This window comes from Bufo gargarizans, chromosome 6, assembly GCF_014858855.1.
Source record: "Bufo gargarizans isolate SCDJY-AF-19 chromosome 6, ASM1485885v1, whole genome shotgun sequence".
NCBI lineage: Eukaryota > Metazoa > Chordata > Amphibia > Anura > Bufonidae > Bufo > Bufo gargarizans.
In genome coordinates this window covers 41279502-41289215 of record NC_058085.1, presented here as the reverse complement: position 1 = coordinate 41289215, position 9714 = coordinate 41279502, and the positions used below count along the sequence as shown (strand labels likewise).

Sequence of the window (9714 nt, the reverse complement as noted above, 5' to 3'; positions counted from 1 at the left end):
CGGGTCACAGGATTATTCTTTGGCGCTATATGTAGTTGTGTAATCGGTAAAGGCGGCAGGATAAGGCTACATTCACACAACAGTGAAAAATGGCACACAGCTGTTTTTAGTATGAATTGAACTCAATGGAGCTATTCACATGGCCATTTTTTTTAAGGCGAGTGAATAGTGTTTGTGAAAAATTTGTGGCGGTTTTCACTGCCAGATGGCCCCCATGTAAATCAATGGGACTATTTTTAATGGTCATTTAGCATTTAGACAGGAGTGCATCCATGTGATGGCTGTTTAAAATGGGTACACTAGTGTAAAATGGCCTTTTAGGTGTTAAAATAAAAATAAATTGCCTTATCCGCTTGCACACACAAGGCAGTCTCTCTTGGTGATGAAGGACCTGTGCTACCAACGTGATGACATCACCATGCTCTACCAGCATTATTGCTTAGGAGCGCATGGTGACATCATCCCATTCAGAATGTAGGTCCTTTAGCACCAAATGAAGCACGACTGTCTCTGCGCGTGCAAGTGGATGAGAGGAGTAATTCCCCCCCCCCCCATAAAAACAAAACCCTGCACATTATTAACCTTATTAATTATTACTGATGGGGAGCACCCTTGGGAACATTATATCTAACTGGGGCCACTATGGGGGACATTATGTATACTACAGGGATTGGAAATTTAATTTTTAAAAAAACTAATAAATATAATCTAATTCGTCCGCAAATAATGGCCGTTGAAAATGGATGCAAAACGTCCAGACGACCAAGAAAGAGATGTAAAAATGGTTGGTAAATGGCCATGAAAAACTGAATGTGGCTTTTTTTTTTTCGCTGTTGTGTGAATGTAGCCTTAAGAGCTCATACAAAAAAGTCTCACCACTGAACACTAGATATTTCCTACCTCCCTGTGAATAAAGACCCCAAGATATCCTGACCCAGATGACTAACTCTGCATATTATCAATAGAAATTATATCTCAAGGAAAATAACATGTTGAGCAGCTCCCCAATGGTCAGTGACAGTTTCCTGTGCTTCCTACTGGCCATTCTACTCTCCTCTCTTCCTCCGAATCCAGCTGCTATATCTGTCATCCATTTTAGCCCAGGTCTCATTCTGCGGCCTGCACTCTGCCCAGCAGCAGCTGTGATACAGTGATGTCATTGTACCTGCTGGGCTTAGAGGGAGAGCGCACAGACCTGAGATAATCCCCGGCCTGTGCACTCTCCTCAGCTCAGCAGGAGAGATGACATCATCATGTCTGCTGCTGGGAAGTGCATGATGTGCTCGGTATTACTTTTATTAATTTTATTCATAGTATAGGAGCTTCACTGATGTAAAGAGGACACTAAGGGACAACACTACTGCAGGAGGTGCACTAAGGGGCAAAACTACTGCAGGGGGACACAAAGGGGACATAACTACTGTGTGGACATTCTACTCAGTGGGGCACGTAGGGAGCATCAGTACTGTGAAGAGGGCACTAAGGAGGAATTTCACTGTAAAAGGGACACTGAGGGGAGATAACTATTGTGTGGGGCACTAAGAGGGCATTCAGCGCCTCTTGTGTAGCGCTAGGAAATGTTTTATTTATAAATGACTGGGTGGGGGTTGCATGCAAGTTGCTCAAGGTGGGGGCCAACCATTTCTAGCTATGCCCCTTGGTCTACTATTAGATTGTGATCTGTTTGGACACCACTGTTTTAGTCAATTCATACTTGAACTTTTTTATATCGAAATGTTAAAAAATTTCAATATAATTTTATGGTATATTATTCATCAATAATAAAATGTGTTTTATTCTTGGCAGATGACTGTACCAGGAACTCAGAGAAACATCTGGTATCTTCAGATTTTGAAGTAGATGATTGTGGTATCACCCGAGATACATTTGAAGAGCATGCCAATATGCAAGATATACCCTCATCCAATCACAGTCACAATGCATCATTTGATTCTTTTAAACACGGCCGATCTTCTGATTCATCACAGACTGTAACACAGAATAAAAGTCATAGAAGAGGTGCTAAACATCAAACAGCTCATGTAAGAAGGAAGCCATTTTCATGTTCAGAATGTGGAAAATGTTTTAATACAAAATCAGATCTTGTTAAACATCAGAGAACTCACACAGGGGAGAAGCCATTTTCATGTTCAGAATGTGGGAAATACTTTAGATTTAAATCTCAGATTGTTATACATCAGAGAACTCACACAGGGGAGAAGCCATATTCATGTTCAGAATGTGGGAAATGTTTCAAGAATAAATCAGATCTTGTTACACATCAGAGAAATCACACAGGGGAGAAGCCATTTTCATGTTCAGAATGTGGGAAATGTTTTAAGAATAAATCAGATCTTGTTACACATCAGAGAAATCACACAGGGGAGAAGCCATTTTCATGTTCAGAATGTGGAAAATGTTTTAAGACAAAATCAGAGCTTGTTAAACATCAGAGAACTCACACAGGGGAGAAGCCAATTTCATGTTCAGAATGTGAAAAATGTTTTAAGACAAAATCAGAGCTTGTTAAACATCAGAGAACTCACACAGGGGTGAAGCCATATTCATGTTCAGAATGTGGGAAATGTTTTAATCATAAACCAAATCTTGTTATACATCAGAGAACTCACACAGGGGTGAAGCCATATTCATGTTCAGAATGTGGGAAATGTTTTAATCATAAACCAAATCTTGTTATACATCAGAGAAATCACACAGGGGAGAAGCCATTTTCATGTTCAGAATGTGGAAAATGTTTTAAGACTAAATCAGATCTTGTTAAACATCAGAGAACTCACACAGGGGAGAAGCCATTTTCATGTTCAGAATGTGGAAAATGTTTTAAGACTAAATCATATCTTGTTAAACATCAGAGAACTCACACAGGGGAGAAGCCATTTTCATGTTCAGAATGTGGGAAATACTTTAGATTTAAATCTCAGATTGTTATACATCAGAGAACTCACACAGGGGAGAAGCCATATTCATGTTCAGAATGTGGGAAATGTTTCAAGAATAAATCAGATCTTGTTACACATCAGAGAAATCACACAGGGGAGAAGCCATTTTCATGTTCAGAATGTGGGAAATGTTTTAAGAATAAATCAGATCTTGTTACACATCAGAGAAATCACACAGGGGAGAAGCCATTTTCATGTTCAGAATGTGGAAAATGTTTTAAGACAAAATCAGAGCTTGTTAAACATCAGAGAACTCACACAGGGGAGAAGCCAATTTCATGTTCAGAATGTGAAAAATGTTTTAAGACAAAATCAGAGCTTGTTAAACATCAGAGAACTCACACAGGGGTGAAGCCATATTCATGTTCAGAATGTGGGAAATGTTTTAATCATAAACCAAATCTTGTTATACATCAGAGAAATCACACAGGGGAGAAGCCATTTTCATGTTCAGAATGTGGGAAATGTTTTAAGAATAAAACAGATCTTGTTACACATCAGAGAAATCACACAGGGGAGAAGCCATTTTCATGTTCAGAATGTGGGAAATGTTTTAAGACAAAACCAGAGCTTGTTTATCATCAGAGAACTCACACAGGGGAGAAGCCTTTTTCATGTTTAGAATGTGGGAAATGTTTTATGAATAAATCAAATCTTGTTAGCCATCAAAGAAGTCACACAGGGGAGAAGCCATTTTCATGTTCAGAATGTGGGAAATGTTTTAAGAATAAATCAGATCTTGTTACACATCAGAGAAATCACACAGGGGAGAAGCCATTTTCATGTTCAGAATGTGTGAAATGTTTTAAGACAAAATCAGATCTTGTTAATCATCAGAGAACTCACACAGGGGAGAAGCCATTTTTATGTTTAGAATGTGGGAAATGTTTTAGGAATAGACCAAATCTTGTTATACATCAGAGAAATCACACAGGGGAGAAGCCATTTTCATGTTCAGAATGTGAGAAATGTTTTAAGACAAAATCATATCTTGTTAAACATCAGAGAATTCACACAGGGGAGAAGTCATATTCATGTTCAGAATGTGGGTAATGTTTAACCGCCTCCGGACCGCCTAACGCAGGATCGCGGTCCGGAGGCGGCAGTCTCAGGCAGAGTCACGCATATACGCGTCATCTCGCGAGACGACGCTTACAGCCAGCCCGCACATGCGCATCGCGGGCCGGCAAAAGTTTGAGGGGGGGGGGTTACATCATCCGCCTGACAGCCAATGATCATCGCTGGCAGGCTGATGATTTTCTTAAAAATTAATCACAAGCCAGTTAACACTTTATATTTATAAATATAAGGTGTTAAATGGCTTCTCTGCTCCTCTGCTGGTCCTTTTCGTCGGTTGGTCTCAGCAGAGGAGCACAGTTCACAGTGAGTACACCAAACATCACACTTAGCCCCCAGATCACCCCAATTAACCCCTTGATCGCCCCTGTGAAAGGGAAAAAGTGATCAGTGTAAACTGTCACTTTTATTTTTTTTACACTGGTATTGACTGATAGGTTTTAGGATAGTTTAGGCCCCTTGGTTAGGTAGTTAGCAATAGTTTAGCGCCCAGCCCACCGCACCGCAGTCATTGATTCGCTGATTAGCGTATCGCTAATCAGCATTTGTACTGTTATAGTATCTGTAAGTGATCAAAACTGATCACAGTCAGATCTATAATAGTATTAATGTCACCTTAGCTCGCCCTCCACCCAAAACACAGTGTTTGCCCAATCGGGCCTGATCGGTCGCCCACACGTGCGTTCACCCACGCCCGCCCCGCCGCAGTGACATATTTTTTTTTTTTTGATCACTGCACAATCACTTTCCAAGCGCTGCGGCAATAAAAAAAAATCAGTTTTGATATTTTTTATCAATCGCAGAGGCCTCCGGTACTTCGCTAGCCTCCCATTTGTAAGACAGGCTTGCTTTTTTTCTTGGGTAGTCTCAGGGAACACCCCCTAAATTTAGTAGTCCAAATGTCAAACAAGGGGTATTCTTCTGAAGAGGCCTACAGGCTTATGACCCAGTCAGATAAGGAATGGGAACCCTCATCTGACGAATCCAGCGGGTCAGAATATGAACTTGTAGAAGGCAGTGGCAGTCTGACCCAAAGTTCGGACGAGGAGGTTGAGGTCCCTGATACCAACAGGTGTACCCGGCCCTGTGTACCCGGCGCTGTCGGATTACGTGGTGAGGTATACACCAGCAACGCAGCCCACCCTGGACCTAGTACCAGCACTGCCGTACAACATGGTGAAGTGGTGAGCACCAGAAGGGCAGTTGAAGCTGGTACTGTGGCACGTGCAATAGTTACCCCGTCGCAGCCACCGCACAGACAGGCCCGTAGACCCCCTAGAATCTGTGAGGTGCTGGCAAATCCTGATTGGCAGTCCCCAACTTCAGCCGCACCTGTAGTTTTCCCTTTCACCGCCCAGTCTGGAGTTTGGGTTGAGACAGCTCAGATCGGTTCGGCACTGGGATTTTTTGAGCTGTTCTTGACTGCGGAGCTCTTGGACATAGTCGTGGCAGAAACAAATCGGTATGCCACACAATTTATATCCGCCAAACCGGAAAGCTATTATGCCCAGCCTTTCCGGTGGAAACCAGTCCAAGTTTCCGAAATTAAAACTTTTCTGGGCCTTCTCCTCAACATGGGTCTAACCAAAAAGCATGAATTGCGGTCATATTGGTCCACGAACCCAATTCATCACATGCCCATGTTCTCTGCTGCTATGTCCAGGACACGATTTGAGGCCATCCTGCGTTTCCTGCACTTTAGCGACAACACCACCTACCGTCCCAGAGGCCACCCAGCTTTTGACCGGCTCCACAAAATTCGGCCCCTCATAGACCACTTCAACAACAAAACTTGCAGATTTGTATACCCCAGAGCAAAACATCTGCGTAGACGAGTCCCTGATACATTTTACCGGGCGCCTTGGCGTCAAACAATACATCCCAAGCAAGCGCGCCCGATGGGGTCAAATGGGGTCAAATTGTATAAGCGCTGTGAAAGGGCCACAGGCTATACCCACAAATTTCGGATCTATGAGGGAAAAGATCAGACCCTGGAGCCGGTCGGTTGCCCTGACTACCTGGGGAGCAGTGGGAAGACAGTCTGGGACTTGGTGTCACCCTTATTTGGCAAGGGGTACCATCTTTATGTGGACAATTTCTACACAAGTGTGGCCCTCTTCAGGCATTTGTTACTAGAACAGATTTGCTGCTGTGGCACCGCGCAAACTAGTCACGTGGGCTTCCCCCAACGGCTCATTACCACCCGTCTTGCAAGGGGGGAGAGGGCTGCCTTGTGTAACGAAGAACTGCTAGCGGTGAAATGGAGAGACAGGCGTGACGTTTACATGCTCTCCTCCATTCACGCAGACACGACAATACAAATTGAGCGAGCAACCCGTGTCATTGAAAAGCCCCTCTCAGTCCACGACTATAACCTTCACATGGGAGGGGTGGACTTCAATGACCAGATGTTGTCTCCGTATTTAGTTTCCCGACGCACCAGACGCTGGTATAAGAAGGTGTCTGTATATTTGATTCAATTGGCTCTGTATAATAGTTTTGTTCTCTACAGTAAGGCTGGGAGAACTGGATCCTTCCTCAAATTTCAGGAAGAGATCATCGAGAACCTCCTGTATCCAGGAGGTTCCGTGACCCCATCCACCAGTTTAGTTAGCCGTCTACACGAGCGACATTTCCCCAATGTCGTTGCCGGTACCTCAACCCAACAGTCACCCCGAAAAATAATTTTTTATTTTTTGTAGCAAGTTAGTGGAATATGAGACTTTGTAATAAAAAATTAAATAAAGAAAATCATCATTTTCCGCTAACTTGTGACCAAAAAAAAAAATTCGAGGAACTCACCATGCCCCTCACGGAATACCTTGGGGTGTCTTCTTTCCAAAATGGGGTCACCTGTGGGGTAGTTATACTGCCCTGGCATTTTAGGGGTCCATATGCGTGAGAAGTACTTTACAATCAAAATCTGTAAAAAATGCCCTGTGAAATCCGAAAGGTGCTCTTTGGAATGTGGGCCCCTTTGCCCACCTAGGCGGCAAAAAAGTGTCACACATGTGGTATCGCCGTACTCAGGAGAAGTTGGGGAATGTGTTTTGGGGTGTCATATTACATATACCCATGCTGCGTGAGAGAAATATCTTGGTCGAGTGCCAACTTTGTATAAAAAAAATGGGAAAAGTTGTCTTTTGCCAAGATATTTATCTCACCCAGCATGGGTATATGTAAAATGTTGACATGTGTGACACTTTTTTGCCGCCTAGGTGGGCAAATGATTCTCTATTATGGATTTGGACACGCCTAAATTTAGAACGCCTAAATTGGCCACTTTATCTGATAAAAACATGAAGGTCTATGACTACAGCAGACAGTTTGTCTCGTCATATCTGTTTCTTTTATACTGAAACGGAATTTTCACTACTGTTACTGTTATTATCTGGTAAAAGGATATGTAAAGAAATATAGTTTTCCCTGTAAATCCTCTGCCTACTTAATAGGAGCAATTGTAAAATGTTTAATACTTCACAATTAAAGATCTGAAGCACAAGTCCATATTTTGAGTGTTTTTTCTTCGAAATAGGAATTTATCGCGATATATATCGTTATCGCGATAAATTTCTTAATATCGTTATCGTGGGAATATTTTTGTTATCGTCCAACCCTGGTGTGGAATGGAGGCATTTATGGGCAGTACTCAATAAAAATGGGATTTGGACCCATCTTCACAGGTTTGGTTCAGCTTTTGTCCTCCTCCCCGGTTGCTAGAATCAGAGTTAACAACGAGTTACCCAGTAGCTTTTGTCTGGACAGAGGAACCAGGCAGGGGTGCCCGTTATCCCCGCTGCTATTCGCGGTTGCAATAGAACCTTTGGCGGCCATTTTAAGAGGCTCCAATACAGTTCAGGGATTCAAACATGGGGGTCTGGAAGAGAAGGTTGCTCTTTGCGCAGATGACCTTTTATTATTTGTGGATAAAATAACGGAATGTCTGCCCCCAGTAATGAGTATCATTGACAGGTTTGGGGTTTTCTCAGGGTTGTCCATCAATTGGTCCAAATCTGCATTGCTCCCATTGACTCCCCGCGGGGCTCCGGTCAGTTTAGCCAGAATACCAATTATAAATGTAAATATTTAGGAATATGGGTCATAAGGGATGTCAAAACATATATCGGTCTCAATTTAATACAGTCATTACACAATACAGCCCTGCCCTACTACTTACACATCACACACAGCTCAGCTATACAGCTATTACACAATACAGCCCTGCCCAACTACTTACACATCACACACATACAGCTCAGCTATACAGCCATTACACAATACAGCCCTGCCCAACTACTTACACATCACACACATACAGCTCTGCTATACAGCCATTACACAATACAGCCCTGCCCAACTACTTACACATCACACACACAGCTCAGCTATACAGCCATTACACAATACAGCCCTGCCCAACTACTTACACATCACACACATACAGCTCAGCTATACAGCTATTACACAATACAGCCCTGCCCAACTACTTACACATCACACACATACAGCTCAGCTATACAGCCATTACACAATACAGCCCTGCCCAGCTACTTACACATCACATACATACAGCTCAGCTATACAGCCATTACACAATACAGCCCTTCCCAGCTACTTACACATCACACACATACAGCTCAGCTATACAGCTATTACACAATACAGCCCTGCCCAACTACTTACACATCACACACATACAGCTCAGCTATACAGCTATTACACAATACAGCCCTGCCCAGCTACTTACACATCACACACATACAGCTCGGCTATACAGCCATTACACAATACAGCCCTGCCCAACTACTTACACATCACACACATACAGCTCAGCTATACAGCCATTACACAATACAGCCCTGCACAACTACTTACACATCACACACATACAGCTCAGCTATACAGCCATTACACAATACAGCCCTACCCAGCTACTTACACATCACACACATACAGCTCAGCTATACAGCCATTACACAATACAGCCCTGCCCAACTACTTACACATCACACACATACAGCTCAACTATACAGCCATTACACAATACAGCCCTGCCCAACTACTTACACATCACACACAGCTCAGCTATACAGCAATTACACAATACAGCCCTGCCCAACTACTTACACATCACACACATACAGCTCAGCTATACAGCCATTACACAATACAGCCCTGCCCAGCTACTTACACATCACACACAGCTCAGCTATACAGCCATTACACAATACAGCCCAGCCCAACTACTTACACATCACACACATACAGCTCAGCTATACAGCCATTACACATACAGCCCTGCCCAACTACTTACACATCTCACACACAGCCCAGCTATACAGCCATTACACATACAGCCCTGCCCAACTACTCACACATCACACACATACAGCTCAGCTATACAGCCATTACACAATACAGCCCTGCCCAACTACTTACACATCACACACATACAGCTCAGCTATACAGCCATTACACAATACAGCCCTGCCCAACTACTTACACATCACACACATACAGCTCAGCTATACAGCTATTACACAATACAGCCCTGCCCAGCTACTTACACATCACACACATACAGCTCAGCTATACAGCCATTACACAATACAGCCCTGCCCAGCTACTTACACATCACACATACAGCTCAGCTATACAGCCATTACACAATACAGCC

General features: G+C 43.2%; 1 pseudogene; it reads left to right on the top strand.

Annotated features, from left to right (window-relative positions):
• The window catches only part of LOC122939846, a 213905-nt pseudogene that overhangs the window by 8641 nt on the left and 195550 nt on the right, over positions 1-9714 (top strand).